This window comes from Octopus bimaculoides, chromosome 14, assembly GCF_046866305.1.
Source record: "Octopus bimaculoides isolate indiv1 chromosome 14, ASM4686630v1, whole genome shotgun sequence".
Lineage (NCBI taxonomy): Eukaryota > Metazoa > Mollusca > Cephalopoda > Octopoda > Octopodidae > Octopus > Octopus bimaculoides.
Window position 1 is genome coordinate 22,083,662 of NC_142941.1, and position 23,516 is coordinate 22,107,177.

The following is a 23,516-nucleotide window of genomic DNA, read 5'->3' on the forward strand; positions in this document are numbered from 1 at the left end:
GATTTCTAATTTGTCATTATTGGTTCATTGTAAAGTAATGGCTTTCATTCTCCTTAAAATTCCATGTCTATAACACTAAAACAATCCATGTATCTACTAGAGTCTCTCCACCTCTCAATTTGCATCATTTACTCACTACTTGTATCTGCTACACTGTCTTTACCACTAGTGAAGGAGCTCTTATGTAGCTGTGTGACATTCTTAAAATTTCCTCAACAAATTCTAACCATCATAAGTGAAAACCACATGAATGGAACCCTTTAAGAACCCATATTGATGTGGTAGAAATAACAGCCAATTTCACTTACATCACACCTAACTGTCTTAAAAAATAGGAAGGACACATTTAGCAAAGTGGTCCAAAATATGTTATTTCTGAAAACAAAAAAACAAAACAGTTGCAGCCGAACAAGTTTGATTGGAACTGATCTAGGTTAAACAACAAAATCCAAATTGACAGACTGAATATTGCATCAACATGGCTTATCTGGTGTGCTGTACCTGCAGGTTTGCTCCTATGTATTTTGACAAACTATTTTATGTTACAAGTTTGCTCAGTGCCAACCAAGAGTACTTCAGAAAATAAAGGGAGCTTGGGTAATGTCTTTCTTTTCTTTTTTCCTACTTGTCTCAGTTTGTCTAGTTTAACAACAGGTTCTATTTCTACATAGTAGTTGCTTGTAGGAGGCAGAGTTAAATGCTCAGGTACTGTCAAAAGTAATGGTTTCTGCTGTGATAATTTTAGGTCTATAGGTGAACCCAGTGGGTTTTACCTCATCTGGCCATACCAAATGGCACACTCAATGTTATAATGGCACTGGTTCTTACTGCAGTGAAGTAAACCAACCTGCAGTGTCTATTTACACTGTCATTTTAACTGTGAAATATGAAACATTTCATATGCTTTCTTCAAATTATAATTCATGTTAAGTCTAAATTATAGAAAGCAAATATAAGAATCTACAATCAAATCCAAATTGTCTTCCAAATATTTACAAAGAATAATTAATATCCAAATTAAAAAGGTACTGTGGTTGTGATTTTAAAATTCTGGACTACTGAACATACGGTCATCAGTTTAAAACCAATAGTCAATAAAGACAGCTTGCTCACCCCATGTTGCCTAATTGAAAATCAAATACCATTGTCTTTTTTAGTTGAATGATTAGCATCAGAAAGAAGGATAAATGCATGCATCAATAAAAAGACTAAGTTAGGCTTTCCTGATAACAATTCCCCAATAATATCAAAATGATACCAATTTTTTTCAGCTACATAATGACTGAAGAGGAGCAAAAAATGTCTTTTCTGAGCTTTGAACTCATACTCTGAGTGAGTAGTCTAAAACACCTCTCCAAGGGAGTTTCTACAGTCATTTAACTTGCTAGAAACACCAGACAAATCTCCCACATATCAAAACCTATTGTTATAAGTATATATATATATATATATATATATATATATATATATATGTATAAAGGACACATCATTGAAATCCTGCATTTTAAGGTCTAAAACAAAATTTTCAAAACAAATAGATGGTTCGATACATTTTAGTTTTTATGCATGCAGTAATATTCAATAAAATCTTTGTCACAATTTATGAAATTGGTTAGATTTAGTTACTTGTGGGTAGGGGTTTGGTCAGGTTAGGGATTAGTGTTAAGAGTTTATAGCTGTTAAGATAAAATTTGGAGTTAGCTTTAAGATGGGATGGGTGAAGATGGAAAGATGTAGTTGCGTTGGAATTTCTCTGCATGTGCACAAGAGCCATATTTTTAGTACAAAAATCAAAATGAATCAGACTTCTTGTTTTAAAATTTTTCTGGGACCCAAATTTGCATATCATCATCACAGCTTTGGAAATATTATTTCTGGAAGATGCTGGGCACATTTGCTTATCAACAATCAGTCTCTATTCAAAATCACTACAGCTAAGTTATGAAATTGAGGCAATGGGTATTTCCATATTATTTAAATCTTATTATAGAAATAGTTCATTATAAGCCATAATACATAAAGCATAGTTTCATCATGAAAAAAGTTCTAAAATAATGTTTAATTTTGGACTTGGATGGTCTATGTAATTTTGTTTATTTTAACAAGAACAATTGTGTAATGAATACAAAACTATTGAGAAAGGTCAGATAAATGTACAGATTCAGTTGTCTGTACATTTTAGAAACAAAAAACTGTTTCACTGTAGTTGTAAACAGTGCCAAATTGTTTAAATCGAAATGTATGGTTAATATTCAGTTATATCAATTCAGTATATTAATGCTGTTACCATCCAGATGAGATTGAAATCAATATTAAAATGCAATTTTATTGGTAGATTCAAAATACAAAATTTGATTTCAGCTGATTATTCAGATGTAAATTAGGTAATAAAATCATCTAGTACAGTGGCTCTCAACTGGGGTCCACATAAGATTTTGTTGGTAAAATTTATGTGCAATAAACTGGTTATACTTCTACAATATACAAAATATTTTAACAATCTTTTTATACGTTTCCTAATAATATTTCATTATAAAAATATAATAGGATTTTTAAAATCATTGAATGGTTATGGGGGTCCACTGAAGTAAATTAGGAATCAAAGGGTGTTCGTAGCTAAAAAGAGAATTGCTGATCCAGCATAATGTCATTGACATAGGTAGATAATAAACTGGATCCTGGAGCAGTGATTAGTTTGATTCTGATCATGAACAGAGCAGTAAGTATAAAGTTCAACAAGAATTGTGACTGTTAGTTTGTTAAGTAAACAAAATAGGTGAAGCTAGTTAATGATAAGAGCCTAAAACAAGAATTTATGCATAAAATATGCATAAAGAACTTTCCTTGACATTATAAACACTTTTTTCTAATTCAACCGAACACCTTGTATGTGTGTGTGTGTAAATGATGGTATATATATACAACCCATGTTAGCATGGAAAGCGGACGTTAAATGATGATGATACACACATATATATAATTAATAGCAATAGAAGCAGTATTAAGGCAATCTTTATATCCAACTTAACATGGATGTTGTGTTAGAACACAGAATACTGCATCATTTACCTTGAGAGGACTTGTTATAAGGACTCATATTGCATAAAAGCACTTGTATTTATGTCAATGACATATGAGTACCATCTGTTGTGGCTGCTGGAGCTGCCAGACCACGTGATTTTGCCCTGCCTGGGCTCTTCAGTGGCAGACGTCTGGAAGCAAGATAACAGCTGAATCTCCCTGTCAACAATATATAGAATTTCAGCAAGAGAAGCAGTATTAATACCAAGAGGCAACCGTTATATCCAACTTAATATGGACATTGTTAGAGCACTACATTATTAATGGCAACAAAAGCAGTATTAATACTAAAAGCAAATTTTTATATCCTACTTAAAGTGGATGTTGTATTAGAACACAGGATACTGTGTTATTTAACCTTGATATTAATTAGTCCGTTGGCTGTTTACAACATCAGTACCTGAATAGACACCATGAGAGAGCAAGCAAATTTTTATAAGAACTAGAGTATGATAGATCACATATTCATTCTAATACAGCTCATAGAATGAGCGAATGAATACTAGCTTCTTCTGTATCACTTTTGTTGATAACAAAAAGGCCTTCAAACACAGTATTGAAATCTCTGGAAATGCAAGTTGTTGAGGTGCAATACATCAAACTACTTAGAGATGTGAACTGTGAATGCAGAACAGCAATAACTCTGCTATCATCACCAGTAAGGGTCCCAACTGAGAAGTGTGTCAAGCAAGGAGAAATCATCTCTCTCAAGCTTTTTACCGCATGTTTAGAAATGGTCATCAAGGACATTGGCTGAACAGGTGGTGTTAACATCAGCAGCAAACAACACACCTCCAATTCACAGATGACATTGTACTCATCACTGAAATCACAGACTAGATGCAGACCATGCTGACAGAATTGAACACTCAGAGCTTAGTAGTAGGTCTTAAAATGAACTGCATAAATACAAAATATATGCTGTCGGAAGATGTAGCAAAAGGCTGATTAGAGGTGGGAAACAATGAAATCAAGGCGGTAAAGGAGTATGTCAACATAGGGCACACAGTGAATATGTGCTGAGAATAAAGACAGGATGGAAGGTGTTTAACTCAATAAAGGATATACTCAAAACAAAGCTAGACAATACCATACACACCAGACTCTTCAATAGCATCATCCTACCTGCACTCTTAAACTGAGCCATGGGCTACTATGAAGAGTATAGAACATTGATTGGCTAAGATGCAAAGGGCCATAAAAAGATTCATGCTAAAAATATCATTATGAGAATATATTCAAAATGAGATAATTAAAGAATGGAGTGGAGTGAATGATGTAATTGCAGAGTACTGAAAACACAAGTTTTATTGGTCTCTTGCTGAACTGCTAAGTTATGGGGATGTAAACTGACAAACACCAGTTGTCAAGTTTTGGTGGGGGACAACAAAGACACACACACACACACACACATATATATGATGGCTTTCTTTCAGCTTCCCTCTACCAAATCCACAAACAAGGCTTTGACTGGCCTGAGGGTATAGTTGAAGACACATGCCCAAGGTGTCACACAGTAGGACTGAACCTGGAACTAGGTGGTTGGGAAGCAAACTTCTTACCATACAGCAACATACATATATACATATATATATAATTTTGGGTAAAGGAAAAAGTGATTTACTTTTACAATTTATTAAAATGTAATCCTGTTTATAACTCCCATCATTATGGATGACTTCTTTCCATCTACTCATTAGTTTTTTTAATTTCATTGGTGAAAAACTCTTTTGATTTTGATGAGAAGGAAGAGAAGTCAATTTTGACCTCTTTGTGACTTTTGAGTACTAATCCATCTAAAGGATTCTGTAACAAATGGTAATCAGGAGTGAGGTCTGGGTAATAAGGTGTGTGAGGGATTTTTTCCCAGTCAAATTCTTCGATGTTTTCTGATGTAATCTTTGCAGTGTAGGGCCTTGCATTATCATGATGAAACATCAATCCCTTACGATTCATCAAAGTAGGCTTTTTTCTTCATTCAAAGCAGCATCCAAATGCTCTAATTGTTGGCAATAGGTGTGAGTAATAATTGTTTTTTTTTTGTTGGTAGCAGCTTGAAGTGGACCACTCCAATGCAATTTCACCAAACAGAAAGAAGAACCTTTTTTGCATGGAAGTCCCTTTTGGATTGTGGTTTAGCCTGTCCTCCATTGCCTGCGTCACTTAACATTTTCATAAAAACCAATTTTTCATCATCAGTCACTAATCTGTTCAAAAATGGTGAGATACATTCATGAGAGTGAAGAGATGAGCAAATGTCCACTTGTGATTTTCGGTTGGCATCTGTCAAATCATGGAGAACCCATTTTCCAAGTTTGGGCACTTTTTCAAGCTGTTGAAGATGGCAGTGAATAGTTGAATGGCTTGAATTGAGCTTGCTTGCCAATTCTTTAACTGACACAGCATTATCCTTCTTAAGCTGTGACAAAAGAAGCTAATAGTCAAATTCAACAGGGCGTCCTGTTCGTGACCTCTCTCTTGGACTGAACTCACCATTTTTGAACTTTGCAAACCATCTTCTGCAACTTCTTTCGTTCAAGCACTCTTACCCACAAACTGAATGGATATTTTGGGTTGCTTCTGTTGCACTGTCCCCCTTATTGAACCCACAAAGCATAAATGTGCCTTAAATGCTCCTTCAATACATCCATCTTTGAGGAATTAATATTAGTAATTACTTCGGTTAGATTATTTTGTAAAAAGAAATATTAAGCTAAAGGTTTCCAAATTCATATGAGTCTCAATTAATACCATTTGACAATTTTAAAATACTGTAAAATTTGATAGAAATTACATATGTATTTCAGACACTATTTATGGGATGACCTAATATATATATGTATGTATATCATCATCATCATTTAATGTCTGTTTTCCATGCTGGCATGGGTTGGATGGCTTGACAAGAGCTGACAAGGCCAGATGCCGCACCAGGTTCCATAGTCTGTTTTGGCTGGATGCTGTTCCTAATGCCAAACACTTTACAGAGTATACTGGGTGCTTTTTATGTGGTAACAGCACCATATATGCACACATATACACACACATATATGCACACATATACACACACATATATATCATTATTATTACCTCTGCCTTAGCAAAGCTGGAGGTATTGTTTCAGTTGTGTTTGTTTGTTTGTCTGTGGACAAGATATCTCAAGAACTGCGGGATGGATTTGGATGAAACTTTCAGGGATGTTTGGCCTTGTGACTGGCACGAACTGATTAGATTTTGGGATCGATCTGGTACTGGACAAGGATTCTGGATTATTTGTTATATTTACTTTACATGATTACGATCTTATGTTGACTTTCAAGTTTTTCTCAATTATCGCCCTTCAGACTGTTTCCAAAGTTTTATTTTCGTTTCTCTATTATTAATTTTACTCGCATCTCTATCTTAGTAGAAATTGATGGATAAAGAAATCAAACTACATAAACAAACAGCAGCAAAACAGTTCAGTAATTAAATAACACTAACATATTTTTATAATATATATATTATACATACATATTAACACTTTACAGTATACTTACATATATACATACATCTATATATCAATCTAAAACAACAGGGATACTAAAAGAAGGCCGAAATTTAAGAGAAGAGAAAACCAAAAGGTCTCATGCTATTCATTTAAAAATTCCCGAGTAGAACTTATTATTACTTCTGCCTTTGAAACTATTTTGAATGGTGAATTTGTTAACTTTGGCTTATATTAGATAAGGATACACTATTTTGAATGGTGAATTTGTTAACTTTGGCTTATATTAGATAAGGATAAACTATTTAATACAGTTACTAAATTTTCTACAGCCACCTTCATATTCCATGACTACCATTGGGATTGATCGGGTACTGGACAAGGATTCTGGATTATTTTGCCTGTTTTTTCACTTAATTTTTGAAAGCGGTCAGGTTCATTTTTAGTATTCTCGTTAGTGAGAGCAGTTGAATTTATTTCAGATATTCTCATTTTAAAAATAATTGTTGAGAGGACATTGGTGTTGCCTTGGCAGAGGCTTGCATTCTCTGAGTGCTCTTATTATTATTATTATTGAAGATTGATTTGGCTCCATGCAAGTTTCATAGACTTCTTACAGAAACTTAGCTTCTTCAGAATCAGATAATTAAATGGAGAAATACAGGAACTCCAAGATGGCTGACAGAAACTGAGCTGCTGTTGGCAGCAGCCCAGTTTCTGTCAGCCACCAAGATAGGTCATAAGGTGTTGTTAAAGTGAGAATGATAATCCAGTGACACCAGATGCATTAGAAAGGAGAATTTCTTGGGACTGTGTGACGTGTATACAAGCTGTATGAGTGCATCGATGTGGGTGTCCAATGTGTGTGAGCTGATGTGTGGGTGAGAGCTGATGGCATCAGCTCATCTGTGTTTGCTGGGGTGTGTGTACGTGTGGGTGCAGGTGCATATCAGCCATGTTTGAGTATTCATATGCACCGAACTAAATTTGTAGACTCGCACTCATGCCAACGTCTCTTTCATTGAACACTAAACTCAGCTTGTGAAGACCTGTTGGGGCAAGCGAAAGCGAAATCGTGATGGCACCTGTACCAGTGGAACACTAAGAGCACCGTCTGAGCGTGATCGTTGCCAGAGCAGCTGTCTGGCTTCCGTGCCGGTGGCACGTAAATAGCACCATTTGAGCGTGATCGTTACCAATGTTGCCTTCCTGGCACTTGTGTCAGTGGCATGTGAAAAGACATTCAAGTGAGATCGTTGCCAGTGCCGCTGGACTGGCTCCTGTGCAAGTGACACATAAAATACACCATTTCGAGCATGGCCGTTGCCAGTACCGCCTGACTGGCCTTTGTGCCGGTGGCACGTAAAAGCACCCACTACACTCTCGGAGTGGTTGGCATTAGGAAGGGCATCCAGCTGTAGAAACTCTGCCAAATCAGATTGGAGCCTGGTGTAGCCACCTCAGTCAAATCGTCCAACCCATGCTAGCATGGAAAGCGGACATTAAACAATGATGATGATGAATATTTAGGTCTATGTGCCAGCTGTGTATATCAGTTGTATGAATGTGTGTGTGTCAGTGCAAATGTGTGCATTAGTGCCTGCTGTATATGCTTAAGTGTGGTTGTGTTCAGGATGCATATATGGGTGTTTGTGGATGTATGAGTGTGTATGCACATTCCTGTACTTATATGTGAATGTATGTGTTTGTGTGGAAGAACATATATGCATGTGTGTGTGTGTGTGTGTGTGTGTATGTGTTTATGCATGTACATATGTGTGTGTGTGTGTGTATGTGCATGCTTTTAGTACTTATATGCGTGAACATGAGAGATGTATGTTAGTATAGTTGCAACAGTATTGGTTAGGGAAGATCGACACTGGACTGATGTTTGGTGGTGTGAGACAGAGCAAGAGAGAAGCATATGTACATAGATGCATGTGTGTCTATGCAGGGCCGGCCCTAGGGTTGCTGGAGCCCTGGGCAAGCTGAACTTCGGTGTGTACAAGTTTATGGTTGTGTTAATCTGCTTGTCTTTGTAATGCCCTCCTTGGCACCCCCTAGCACATGGTGCCCCAGGCAACTGCTCGAGTTGCTGGTATCTTGAGCCAGCCCTGTGTGTAAGTGTGTGTTTGTGCATATGCACACCCATGTATATGGAGGCAAATGTAAGGGGTAACAAGGGATGCATAAGGTTGGAAGGTCAGCCTGTGGTCTGTGTAGTCATCAGTGTTTAGGAACCCTATCCTTGGTTATGGGGCAGCCAGTGTTAAGGTGCAGTCAATGTTAAGGTGTATAGTTGGATTGTTGGTGGCCATTGGTTTGCAGTTCACCAGGAGGGTGTATCTCCGATAACAACAATAAGATGGCATTTCCTGTTGATAGATACAGCAGGTGTTTGGTGTGTAAGGTGGAGCCCTGTCGATAATGGTCCATTCAATGTTAAGAGTTTCATTCTGGAGGTCACAAAGTCTCCAGAGGATATCAGACAAAGAAGTAGAATTCTCCCTATCCCTGCATCTAAGCAAGTGTATATGCCGTGTGTACTGTCCCTTGAGGGGTGCTGAAAAGTTCCTGGTTCTAAGGGTATTGCGAAAGGTCTGGTCGGAGACCCAACCTTCCAAGTTCTCCTGCAGGGCTTAGAAAAACTGAAGGACCATTGCAATAAATATGTGGACCTGAGAGGGGAATATGTTGAATCAAATCATAATTAACTGATCCTCCTGTATTTTCTTTTACTCAAAACCAGGAACTTTTCAGCACTCTCTTGTGCGCACGTGTGTGTGTATTTATATAAAACAATGTACCCTACCATGTGGGTAGTTGTATAGGGCAAGGATGACTACTAACTTATCTTTTACATATTGTTTCAAAGGAGCATATAAAATCTAGATGGTAATAAATTAACTTTAAATAGCTCATTCTAGATTAGGATGGGGCAGTTGTTTTGTAAAGAGAGAAGGAAGGTAATTTAGACCCTTAAAAAAAACAAGGAAGCAGTTGAAAAGTACCGAAATAGTCAGTCTTAACCTCCTTATCACTTTATTTTATTCTTTAGTCTGTTTAGAACTTTCTTCCTTATAACCTGACTATTTAGAGAGAACTGTAATTTATAGTCCACTTGACCTTTTTCTTTTCTTTTGTCTATTTATGTATTTTGTTTTATGATTATAATTGTATTTTGTCTGTCACTATATCTATGGTTTTAGTTTTGTCAGTAAACTGCTGGGAAGACACATCACATTTTGTATGCATTATAACACTGAGTGAAATGGTGAGAGAATCTAATGAAGAAGTTATTTAAACAATCACCTGAAGAGGAGCATTGGATATAAGACAATGATTGCACGTGTGTCTAAACAACTGTAGTGATTTTAAAAGAAGAATGTTGTTAATTCCATTTTCTATCATTTGTCTATACATATATATATACATGTAGAGGGATGGGAAATATACACACCAAATCTGGAAACTAGCCTTATGGGCCTATATCTCAGGAAGGACTTTTGATCCTTTTGTTTTAGCATGGATAAGTGTGTGTGTGAATATATATATATATATATATATATATATATAAGCTGAACATTAGAAGCATCAGTTGTGGCGTGCAAGAGAGACGATTGCGCTGATATGGACATGTGGTGAGAATGGATGAGGATAGCTGCGTGAAAAAGTGCCACACCCTAACAGTTGAGGGAACCCGTGGAAGAGGTAGGCCCAGGAAGACCTGGGCTGAGGTGGTGAGGCAAGACCTTCGTACATTGGGCCTCACCGAGGCGATGACTACTGACCGAGACCTTTGGAAATGTGCTGTGCGTGAGAAGACCCGGCAAGCCAAGTAAGATCGTTGCCAGTGACCCTGGACTGGTTCTTGTGCGGGTGGCACATGAGATGCACCATTTTGAGCGTGGCCGTTGCCAGTACCGCCTGACTGGCTCCCGTAGGATTTTCGAGCGAGATCGTTGCCAGTGCCCCTGGACTGGCTTGTGCGGGTGGCACATAAAAGACACCATTTCGAGCGTGGCCGTTTTCGTGCGGGTGACACGTAAAAGCACCCACTACACTCTCTGAGTGGTTGGCGTTAGGTAGGGCATCCAGCTGTAGAAACTCTGCCAAATCAGACTGGAGCCTGGTGTTGCCATCCGGTTTCACCAGTCCTCAGTCAAATCGTCCAACCCATGCTAGCATGGAAAGCGGACGTTAAACGATGATGATGATGATATATATATATATATATATACACACACATACATATATATATATACACATACATACACGCACATTTATTTATATATACGTGTGTGTGTGTGTGTGTATATATATTGCTCAAATGTTTGTGTTCAGTTAAATGTTGCTAAGACAGAACCTCTCGATATGGGTGTTGTACTTAGACTTTCTGCCCATTCTGCACTGTCAAGCATTCCTTCACACCCCATTCCCCTAACACTCAGTGCTCTGTCATGCTTCTATCCATGGCATTACTTCATGGTTGGAATCATTTGAGAGCAGAAATGGCACATATAACTTCCCCATCATCCTTGGCACTTTCACTTACCTCCCACTGGAACCTGCCATCCCTTATTTTTATTAGCCACCCTTTCCTTTCTACACCATTTTCACTGATCACCTTCTATCCCTTCAGATATCTCTCCTCTGCCATACTCCATCTTAATACATCACATATCTGCTATCATTCTCAATATCCACCATCATGCCCCACTCACTACAGATATCCTTATGTATTCCCACATTTCTGTCTCTACTGCTCCTACACCTTGCACATCAACCCCCTACCTTCTGATCTATCCTCCTCCTGAACCACTGTTATCTCTCACCTTACCCTGTATCCATATGGATATTTCCCAACAATAGCATCTCCACTCAATACATTCACCTCTATCTCCTTCTTTCCCCTCACAGTCTTATGAAAATAACCCCCACCCCATATCCCTCGAGAATTTGCTGTACTTTTTTAACTTCACCTTCCCAGCTACTACTATTCTCCCTCATAATGTGGGGTAGCCATGTCTCTCCTCTATAGCAAAACACCTGTGCTTGTCCTCTTAGATTTTAACCTCTCAGCACCTGCATAAAGTACCTTGGTGCCTTTTCTTTTTTCTCCTTTTTCATTCTCTTTCTATTCTGCAAGTTACTTGGCAACCTCACTAGTGCCAGTAACATGAATAAGGCATCCAGTACACACTACAAGGTGGCTAGTGTTTATGGCATTCAGCCATAAAAAAACATGCCAGAGCTGACACTAGAGCTTGATGCAGTCCTACAGCTTACCAGATCCTGTCAAACCATCCAACCCATGCAAGCATGGAAAATGGATGTTAAATAATAACATTAATGATGGTCCATAGCTCAGAGACCAGGGAATCTCTCTAGGTTAAAATGTTACTTCTCGGCATTGAGAGATTAGAGCTTTGGTACTAAGAATGTGGTTAGAATGTTGCAGGAAAGAATCACAAGACAAATTTTTCAAGCCAAGCTAACCAGCAGGAGACCTAAAGTCAGATGGTCAGATAATATCCAGTTTCAGTGGGTCATGCTTGGGAATCCGGCTGGAAAGTGTAATGACAGCTGCTTCAGATAGGATTCTATGGAGGTGGTGCCTGAGAACTCTAGCTTCATGACCCTCCAAGGAATAGTGGATGGAGAAAATATATGGATGGATGGAATATCACTAAAAACATGGCAATTTTGAAGGAGAATTTACAAGAAAGTTATTTAATGTTAATGAAAACACCTAATTATTTACTGAAATTGTCAATGGAAGTTGACGGAAACTGAATGAAAGTAAAGCAACTGAGCCGAGATCACATTGGTTATGTAGATGTACTATTCAATTATTCTTTTATCAGTTTCAGCCAGAGATTGTGACCATGCTGGAACATCAATATTAGCACTAATGTCTGCTTATTTTCAACTTACTTCCTGGCTCTGACTCCAGAATTGGTCCTGGTGATCAGACAAAAATTTGCCTAAAGTTGTTCTTTGAACACATCCACACCTCCTAAATCTCTAATGCCTTTAGCAAAGTATTGGAAAGTCACAGGCCATTGAACCCCAAGGTGTTACAATACTGGGTTCTTACTTTAGATGGGGAAAGTGGGACCTTTGGTATTATGCAGTGGTGTCCAGTCTCATGATTAGTATAGCTTACAATCCCAAAGTTAGATGCCAGACCTTCCACATATATTACTACATATCTTTCACCTCTTCTCTTAAGGGAGTAGAGCCTCAGTTCTTTTAACCTCTCCCAGTAGCTCATCTGTTGTACCAAAGCAATTTTCTTAGTGTAGTGGTGCTGGATTGCCTTGACTTCTGCTGTTAATTTGACACTGTGGGAGCATTAACCCAAGCAACTGAGCACAAGTGTTTTCCATAGGAGCAACATGGTTTCCTTTTTCTGGGTTCTGAATGATCTCAGAATCCAACTAGTCAGTCACCCACATATTGTTGCCATCTTAGTGATATGCACACAGAATGATGCATCCCCGTTCATGTTCTCTGGTCACACACTAACTCTGACTATGGGATTGCAAAATCCCCTGATCCTGAGTAAATACTCTGATTGCAATCTGTGGGTCAATAGCAGAGTCCTGGAAACTTATCAGCATTAAACTGCATGCTATTTTCTTTAGCCCACTTGTATATTGCATTCTCACCTTTCTGTAAAGTTGAGGTATAATCAGTGTCCTTGGCAGCTTGTGATACTTTTGTACCAACAGCAAAACTGATGAGAGTGGCTGACTGTATGACTAAGGGAATTTTTGTGAAAGTCACCATGAATTGTAGGGGTCCCAGTACAGATCTGAAGGACTTAGCTTAGTATTGCTATCTTCTCAGACAGAACAGCATTGGCTGCAACTGCCTGACTCATATCTTTAACAAAGTCATGTAGCCACTCCTTTAGTTTTCCAACAATACCAAGGTCACACAATTTGTGATGTATCATTCCATGACTGACTTTATCAAAGGCCTTGGCAAAGTTGAGATATATCACATCCACATTTGAATAATTGAGTAGTTGTTTCAATACCAGGTTATAATGCTGTGAGTTAGTGAACAAGCCATTTTCTTCAAGGAATGTAACTAGCTTCCTTCTGACAATGTGTTCCCTGGATTTGTTGATATGTGAGGTCAAAGAGATAGGTTTGTAATTCTTAGCATCTGCTCTTCTCCCTCATTTGTGGATAGGACATATGAGAAGTTCATCATATGCGAAGAAGCTCTGGAAAAGTATCTGCAATGGTTTTGCAAGCTTTCTTGCATGTCTTAAAGAATAATTGAAAAACTGTCAGAGCCTACTACTGAGTGAGTTCATCTCATCAATGACTAATTTTATATCTTTTCTTTTATGTCATTGAAGTGATGGTTGTTTCTTCCCTGTGTAGTACTGAAAAACTCATCAGGCTAGCTTGTTACACATTTTCCAGCAGAGAGGTGAAAATATCTCTAAACAGGCCTTTCTGAGGTGTGACTTCATGCAGTCATTAAGTTGTTTATTTAAGCAATTTGATACCTTTATTTTTCATATCGTTTCATAAAGACTTCTGGTTTTGGAGAATAAAGCTTTTGTGTGAATTGGCTCTTCTCTCAAGGAGGAATTTAATATGGCTTGCATTAATGACATAAATTGAGTTTCGTGTCCATATCTTGCACAGATGGACTACTGGGCCAATTTTGTTTGAGGATATCTTTAAGAACCCATTTTCAGTCAACCTTGTAGAAAGTCCAGGCTGGAGAAAGCTTAGGTGGATCCTTTGTGGTATACATCTTCTAGTTTCAGACTATACATTGTTAATTCCATTATGTTGTGGTCTGAGAAAATTGTTGACAATACCTTCACATTGTAGTTCCATGTTATTGAAGTAGAGGTCAAGGACATTGTTGTTCCTAGTTGGAGATAATACTGTTTGTTCCATGAAGATCCTCTTCGTGAGATCAAGTAGGGATTTTGCTTGATTTTGTTGTGTGTGTCATTCTTGAGATTATGTTACCTTCAGATCACCTAATGTTGGGAAAGTTGAAGTTACTCATAGAAGTACATTAGTGTTTTGATCTAGTTTCTTTAGTACTTCGTTTATCATTTTATGACTTTTCTCAAATTTTCTATTGTGATTTGAATCATCAGGTGGACAATATAGTGTACATATACCATATCAACTTGCTTTATATGCACTATGGGTGTATCACAGATTAAGTTTGAATGTGATAAACAGGTTAAAGGTGTAACATCTTCACAGATGCACATGACAACTCTACCATGGCTTCTATCTTTTCTGTCTGTATGACACAGCATACTAAGATATGTGTATCTCAGCATCATTTATGCCTGCAAACAAATGTATTTTGGTATGTGCTATGCACACTGTTTCATTGCATAAAGATCATTCAAATATGAGATTTTGTTTTAGCTGTTGATCATGTCATATATATGTGTGTGTGTGTGAGATTATCACACCCTGCACATTGTCTCCCTACTTTCAGATGTATCTACAGAATTATGATACTACTGCTCTTGACTCATCCTGAGCTACATCTATGTTTCACCTCCTTCACCCACTCCAAACTGATATTTAACATCGTTAAATGATGATGATAAACCACAACTCCACCCTCACTCACTACATCTACCTCTAATCCCATCTCACTCTTATAAAATTACCCATCTTTTCCTTCCACCCTAATCCAGTCTATATCTTTCCTTATATTTACTTTCTTTTACCTTGAACGTCCACTGACACCCCTTATCCATCTTCTTTATCTTCCTTCCGGCTACTCTCACCCAGCCTAATATAATGTGAGGTAGCCATATAACTTCTCTATTGTATGTTACCTCAGCTTGTCCCTCAATCATATTCTAGCCTTCAACACTTGGCATAATGCCTCCTTCCATTCTCTCACAGTCCTACTCAATTGAGAAGGCTTTTCTCTTTTTCATTCTTTCTCTTGAAAGTTACTTCAATTCACTAGTGCTGGTGTCACACAAAAAAAGAAAAAGCACCTTGTACACACTATAAAGTGGTTGGCATTTGAATGGCATCAAGCCATTGAAACCATGCCAAAGTTGACACTGGAGCTTGAAGAAGCTCTGATCAGATCCTGCCAAACTGTCCAACTCATACCAGCATGGAAAACATGTTAAATGATGATGATATGACATGATTTTATATATATATATATATATATATATATATATATATATATGCGATAGTTTTAGGTAACCAGTGTCGAATTTTACAATTCTGTAAATAATATTTTATAAACTTAGAATCCCATGAGTACAAAAACCCTACTTTTTCCATCCAGGGCTTACATGCCCCAATACAAGACTATTTTCTTTAGTCAATACACGGTGATTGCATATAAGCTTTAAAGAAAGAAAATGGAGAATTATGGATGTATAAATAATTCATTTGTATTATATATATATATATATATATATATATATATATATATATATCGTGGCCGTTGCCAGTACCGCCTGACTGGCTCCTGTAGGATTTTCGAGCGAGATTGTTGCCAGTGCCCCTGGACTGGCTTGTGCGGGTGGCACATAAAAGACACCATTTCGAGCGTGGCCGTTTTCGTGCGGGTGACACGTAAAAGCACCCACTACACTCTCTGAGTGGTTGGCGTTAGGAAGGGCATCCAGCTGTAGAAACTCTGCCAAATCAGACTGGAGCCTGGTGTTGCCATCCGGTTTCACCAGTCCTCAGTCAAATCGTCCAACCCATGCTAGCATGGAAAGCGGACGTTAAACGATGATGATGATGATGATGATATATATAAAACTATTATCGTGACAATATATATCATCATAGTTTTAACATCAACTTTTTATGCTTCCATAGGTAAGATAGATTTTATCAAGGCAGATTTTCTACAGTTAGATGCCCTTCTATCATCAAACCTCAATTGTTTCCAAGCAAAGTAATATTTCCTTATGACCATATATGTCCATGCAGAATACTGGAAATGAAGTACTGCTTGTATGACAGTGACAATCATTTACAACTATTACACAAGACAAGGAGATATACACACACACATAACAGGTTTCTTTCAGTTTCTGTCAACCAATCCATTCACAAGGCTTTGGTCAGCTTGGGTCTACAGTAGAAGTCATTTGCCCAAGGGGTCACAAGTAGGACTGAACTTGAAATCACGTGGTTGAAAAGTAAACTACATAGCTACACTATATATGTATGTGATTATCATCATTGGCATCACCATCATCATTCTAATGTCCACTTTTCCATGCTTGCTATTTACAGGGGTGGACATTTTACAGCTAGATGCCCTTCCTGTCACCAACTCTCACCTGTTTCCAAGCAGGGTAATATATCCACATGCCAAGAATACTGAAAAACGACTGCTTAAATGACAATGATGCTCATTTACAATTATCATGCAATGTCAAGAAAAGTCACAAGTATACATATACATACATATGATTATATATATATGATAAGCTTCTTTCAATCTCCATCTACCAATCCCCCTCGCAAGGCTTTGGTTGGACTGAGGCTATACTAGGAGACACTTGCCCAAGGTCCTACAGTGTGACACTGAATCTGAAACTATGTGGTTGGGAAGCAAACTTATTACCCACACAGCCATATCTGCCTTATATGGCTTTTGTTAGCCAATACATTATATATATAACACACGCACACACATATATACACACACAGGGGATAAGATGTATATTTTACGTGATACACACACAACAGCCCCACTCACTCAAAGGGTCTTGTTTTGCGAGCTACTTTACTCGTGCTAGTAATACAAAAAAGGAGTTAGTACACGCTGTAAAGTGGTTAGTGTTAAGAAGGGCATTAAGCCGTAGAAACCACGCCAAAACAGATGAGCTCGCACCACCGTCTGACCTGTCGGATCCTGTCAAACCGTTCAACCCATACCAGCATACGATCGCTAAATGTTGATGATATATATATATATATATATATATATACATATATAATGTGTGTGCATAATACATGATATAATACAAATATATGATTTATTTACACACATATATGATATAAACATAATATAAATTATATATATATATATATATATATATATATATATATATATATATATACACACACACATAAGTGTAAGAATGTTCACGAGACTCAGTCTTCTTATACTCTTACTATAGCCTCAGTTAGCAAAATACTAAATTAAAATAGGATTAGAATTATTTTGCAAAGTATTTTTAGTAAAACTAATGATGAAAAAAATGTCAAAATAAATACTAAGTCGTTGCATGCGTGGGACAGTTTATATACATGTAATAATGTTAAAATAGTCAGTAAACTAGTGTTGGAGTCGGACATTTTTTCTCAGAGCTAAAGGCATGGAAGTCTTGAAAAACGTAGAAAAATAACAGTCAACACTAAGAGCAAGTTTACTATAATTGAAAGTACAATCACTAATAAACAGAAAGGAAAGACAAGTAAAGTCGATTTGTCATGTAAAACGAAACACTGTTGAGTCAAGTAATTACAAAACAATTCTCTCATTTTAGATCCAATATCATTCTTTATAATTGTATATATTCAGTGGTTATAAACCCAAGGCTGTTTTACCTAAAGGAATTCTATTATAAACTACGATTACATTTTTGCAACAGGAGAGAAATCGAACAAGATAATAAATGGGGGATCGTGTTTATAGAATTTATGTGTTGTAAAATAATCCCTCACTTTATAGCCAATCTTACAAGAAAGAGAAGAAAACCGGCCAATTGCAAATATTAAGATAAAATTTTTAAAAGTTAACCTTGCAGAAATCAAGATAGATCCTTACCTGATGTAAGGGACTCGGAATTAAGAATTTCTGAGCAGGTAGCCCCGAAATTTAAAAAAAAATTATAGACGAAGTACAAGTCAAGCTCGTACGCCTTCGCCTCTTTTTGCAGAAGTCTGTCTGCAAACATGGACGGTCGCTCAGGCGACTCCGGTTCGACAAAACAGCGAGCAAAAACTAAAAATAAAATATACTAGCAATCACTTTGTTAGCTCATTTGATTTTTAAAAATTTACAAATAAAATTTAAAAATTCTAGTTTAGGCTTTTGTATGAATTTTTAAAAATAAAAATAAGTGCGTAGCTGACAATCTACAGTTTACATTTCAAATATATATATTTTTTTCATTTCCGTCTTCAATTGTACCAGTTGTTCACTCTAGTTTTCATGGTTTCAGGGATTTAAAAATAATTACTAACACATTGAAGTTGTTAAATATAAAATCTATAGTACCTTAAAACCCCTCCAAACAAACAAAAGGTGTCTTTGTCTTTTTTTTTTTATACAGGTTTGATTTATTGCTTGAGATGTCTGTTCTGATTATCTCATAATATACAAAATTCAGTTTTTTTTAATATCTAATTATCATATGAATATAATAAAAATTTGATTTTTTTCGAAATTTTGTTTTCATAATAACAAGCTATGCATGTGTGTGTGTATCATCATCATCATCGTCATCAACATTTAGCGTCCGCTTTCCATGAAGTTGGTAAGCCGGACAACTGCACCAGGCTCCAGTCTGTTTCGGCTTGTTTTCTACAGCTGGATGCCCTTCCATACACGCTCGCCAGGATCTGAAAGGATGTGCTAGTGAGGTGATAGCCAAGATTATATTATCCCCTCAATCTATGGGTTAGACATTGCGACGGAAGCCAACGGGTCGGAAGACCATTGCTTGTTCCAGTGTCTCAGTTGTTACATGACCTTCCTAACGATGAACGAGTACTTTTCCCGTGACCCACCACTAGTGAGGTCGTTTTGGAGCTTGCAAGACTAAAGAGCCCCCTCAACTATGAGGAAGAATAAGACACAGAAAGTATGGTGGGAAGAGCTGGAAGAAATTTACATGAGGAGATTCTTGGCTACCTCACATTTTCATGGGTAGAAGGGGCAAAGTTGAAATGTTGCCCAAAAGTAAGGTAAATATGGTAGTGACGAACATGCCCTCAAAGTAACATATCCCAGGTGGTGAACAGAAGAGAGTGTGGATGCAGAAAAATCAAGGAGGGTGGGTAATGTTACATGACTTGGGGGAAAATGAGATATAGATATAACCATGGATGGAGATGAATTTAGTGAACAATGGACAAGTGGGGATGGTAAATGAGTGGGGGATAATGATAAGAGTGAGGGATGAATGTAAACTGTGAGTAACATAGAAGAGAGGAAGTGGTAACTGGCAGTACAATAATGTCAATATGGCATGATATGTAAGGCAATAAGCTGGCAGAATCAGCATGTGTGGGCAAATTCTTTAGTAGCATTTTATCTGTCTTTATGTTCTGAGTTAAAATTCTGCTGAGGTCAACTTTGCCTTTTATCCTTTCGGGGTTGATAAAGTAAGTACCAGTTGAACACTGGGGTTGATGTAATCAACCTACCTCTTCCCTCTGCGGATGGTGCAAAGTACCCTCTCGACCCAAAATAACGTGGTGGTGGAACAATGTTGTTGACAGGGCTATTAGGGAAAAGAAATAGGCTTGGAAGGACTGGAAGAACGGTGGTAGCAGGCAATTGTATCAGACTGCCTGAAGGGAAGCTAGGAAACAGGTTTATTTAGCTAGAGGGGAAGCAGATAAGAAAAAATTTGCCAATGTTCTGTGCTGTGAGGACCAAAGACTTGAGGTATTTCGTGTTGGTGGTCAATGAGGAAACTAGGGATAGAGGAATGGTTAGTGAGAGCTGTGCGAGCCATGTACAGAGACGCTGTCAGTAAGGTGAGGGTTGGCAATGAGTACAGTGAAGAATTTCGGGTAGAGGTAGGGGTCCACCAAGGTTCAGTCCTCAGCCCCCTCCTATTTATCATAGTCCTCCAGGCAATAACAGAGGAATTCAAGACAGGATGCCTCTGGGAGCTCCTCTAAGCTGATGACCTTGCTCTAATTGCTGAGTCACTATCAGAACTAGGGGAAAAGTTTCAGGTGTGGAAGCAAGGATTAGAATCGAAGGGCCTTAGAGTCAACCTAGCTAAAACTAAAGTCCTAATAAGTAGGAAGGCAGACAAACCACAAATCCCTTCAGGTAGATGGCCCTGCTTGATCTGTAGAAAAGGTGTAGGTAGAAACTCCATAAGATGTACTCAGTTTAAGCTATGGACACATAAGAGGTGCAGCAATATCAAAGGCAGGTTAACTAGGAAGATAGTTTTTGTATGTGGCAAACGCTCAGGTGCTACAAACACTGAAAATGTGCAGAGAACAGCTTCTGTCACATTCCAGGGAGAAAAACTAGAAGTAGCTGATAGGGGACGAAGTCGGTAGCGGGGAGTGGGGGTGGGGTGGGAGTGGATGCTCTGAAAGTGTAGCTGCTAGAATAAGAATAGCCAGGGCAAAGTTCAGAGGGCTCCTACCTCTGCTAGTGACAAAGAGCCTCTCGCTCAATGTAAAAGGTAGACTGTATCATGCATGTGTACAAACAGCCATGCTACATGGCAGTGAAACATGGGCCATGACTGCTGAGGATATGCATAAGCTCACAAGGAATGAAGCCAGTATGCTCCGCTGGATGTGTAATGTCAGTATGCATACACAACAGTGTGTAAGCACCCTGAGAGAAAAGTTGGATTTCAGAAGCATCAGATGTGGTGTGCAAGAGAGATGACTGCTCGTATGGTCATGTGTTGCAAATGAATGCGGACAGCTGTGTGAAAAAGTGTCACACTCAAGCAGTTGAGAGAACCTGTGGAAGAGGTAGACCCAGGAAAACCTGTGATGAGGTGGTGAAGCACGACCTTTGAACATTGGGCCTTACCGAGGCAATGACAAGTGACAGACCTTTGGAGATAAGCTATACTTGAGAAGACCTGACAAGCCAAGTGAGACCATAGTCTGTAGCCTATGCCAGTGGTGTAATCAGCCCACTTATGAATACCCCTCATTCATTGGACAATAAACTTTGCTTGCAAAGACCTATTGAGGCAAGTGAAATCAAATCAAAATTGCTGACATGGCCGATGACAGTAAGCCTGATTGGCACTCATGCCAGTGGAACGTTAAAAGCACATCCAAGCATGATCGTTGCCAGGGCCATGGATTGGCTCCCATGTGAGTGGCATGTAAAAAGCACCATTTGAGCATGATCGTTGCCTTACTGGCACATGTGCCGGTGGCACGTGAGAAACAACATTTGAGCATGTTCGTTGCCAGTGCTGCCAGACTGACTCCCATGCAAGTAGCATGTAAAAAACACCTTTTGAGCGTGGTCATTGCCAGAACCGCCTGACTGGCCCTCTTAGAGTGGTTGGCATTATGAAGGGCATCCAGCTGTAGAAACTTTGCCAGATCAGATTGAGCCTGGTGCAGCCTCTGGTTCGCCAGTCCTCAGTCAAATCGTCCAACTTATGCGAGCATGGAAAGCGGACGTTAAACAACGATGACGATGATGATATATATATATATATATATATATATATATATATATATATATATATATATATATATATATATATATATATATGTATGTATGTATATGTGTGTGTCTTTGTGTCTGTGTTTGTCACCCACCACCACCTGACAACCAGTGTTGGTGTGTTTACATCCCTGTAACTTAGTGGTTCAGCAAATGAGATTGATAGAATAAGTACCAGGCTTAAATAGAGAAACAAAAAAGGACCAGGCTCAATCCATTTGACTTAAAAATTCTTCAAGGCAGGGCTCCAGCATGGCCACAGTCTAATGACTGAAACAAGTAAAAGTTACACACACACACACACACACACATTTTGTGTTAGAAACAGCTCTATAATGTAAACATTATCAATATCACATATTTAATGTATGTGTTGTTAAATGATTTATGCTGTGTTATTTTTTGTCCATGGAAGATCCCTTTGATGATGCAGAGTGTTAAAAAACCCAGTATACTTTAAAGTCAGGCAAAACAAATGAACAGCCCCAGAGGTGAACAAGAATGACAGATATTGATATTTTGCAGTTATTTATGCTTGGCCTAAAGTATGTATGGGTTGTGTAAAATCCATCTGCTGATGTACCAAAGCAGCACACAGGTGAAATAAAATTCAACATAAATCATTTAGCAAGACATATATTAAATATGTGACAAAGTTTTTGTTAGAAGCAACTTCATAGTGTAAACATTATCAATGCCACATACTTAAAATACACACATACATACATACATAAATACATGCGATCCAGAATGTGTTTGCAGTACCAGTACTCATGCCAACATTTGGGCTGCTTGATTGGACGCTTGATGAGATCCGACCCACTGATGTGAAAACCTGAAAAATACTAACAAGCATACATAATTTCCACATAAACAGTGACATAGACCGCCTCTACCTAAAATGAAAACAAGGCAGCAGGGGCTAAACACCGATCCAAAATGCCTTTGAATGTTGCATCATATCCCTTCGCCAATATCTTTTAACCAGCAAGTGTCGAAGTGCATCCCTTGACCAAGTTTGCATACATCTGTAAGCCCCTTGTCATTCATGTTAAGGAAGTCTGAAGATGACGCACTGGTTCACAAGGAAACAGAAATACCAAAATTACACACTGTTTCTTTGTGGACGATTTGAAACTCTATGCAAAGAATACCCATGAGATCAAAGGATATAGGGCTGGAGTTTGGTCAAGATAAATGTTGCTATATGGTTGTGAAAAGAGGAGTAACTGTAAACCAGACTAGCAACATCTCCATCATTGACTTGACTGTTTCCCCTATATCTGATGAGGAATGTTACAAGTACGTAGAAGTGGAGGAAAACATCTTACAAAGGCAGCTGTAGCAAAACATGTTACTGATGAATATTACAGTTGAATAAAGAAAATTTGGATCTTGGAACTCTCTGCATTCAATAAAACAGTGGTCCACAATGTGTTTGCAGTGCCAGTACTCATCCCAACATTTGGGCTGCTTGATAAGATCT

General features: G+C 38.1%; 1 protein-coding gene across 5 annotated transcripts in view; it reads right to left on the reverse strand.

The window, feature by feature from the left end:
• The window catches only part of LOC106875078 (uncharacterized), a 97,897-nt gene extending 79,351 nt beyond the window's left edge, over positions 1–18,546 (reverse strand). For 3 of the 5 annotated variants that reach the window (XM_052972750.2, XM_014923047.3, XM_089362504.1), the window contains exon 1: positions 18,401–18,546. The gene's annotated coding sequence lies outside the window, so the exon portion shown is untranslated. Of the gene's footprint in view, positions 1–3,069; positions 3,241–18,400 lie in introns of all 5 variants that reach the window. The other 2 variants (XM_052972749.2, XM_089362505.1) reach the window with 1 other exon arrangement.
• Positions 18,547–23,516: the final 4,970 nt, after the last annotated feature.